The sequence below is a fragment of the Meleagris gallopavo genome, chromosome 11 (assembly GCF_000146605.3).
Source record: "Meleagris gallopavo isolate NT-WF06-2002-E0010 breed Aviagen turkey brand Nicholas breeding stock chromosome 11, Turkey_5.1, whole genome shotgun sequence".
NCBI lineage: Eukaryota > Metazoa > Chordata > Aves > Galliformes > Phasianidae > Meleagris > Meleagris gallopavo.
The window spans coordinates 3,309,583-3,309,936 of record NC_015021.2 but is presented as its reverse complement, the minus strand read 5'-3'; positions in this window follow the sequence as shown (position 1 = coordinate 3,309,936).

Genomic DNA, 354 nt, shown 5'->3' with positions numbered 1-354 from the left:
TCCAACAGATCAGTAGCAGAGAAAGAAGTCAGTTAACAATTATACTGTGTGGTAAGAACTTGACAGGAATGGTAAAAAATTTCAATCTGCTCCCTGTCACTGTGCAAAGATTTGATTGTGTGCAGTTTGCAACTTGTGGACATTGCTATTTTCAGAAAAGGCCACTTTGAATCTGGTAATACTACAAGTAGGCAGCAGCCTACGTATTTTTCATACACTGCGTGATCAAAACTTAGCTTACTCAAAGGATAAGGTCATGATAGTTTATATCAGACACTTTTACTGTGAACCTAAAGCATTTGGCCAGACACATAAAAGAGAGAATTGCAAAGGCACTCCAAGAGACCAAAAAAA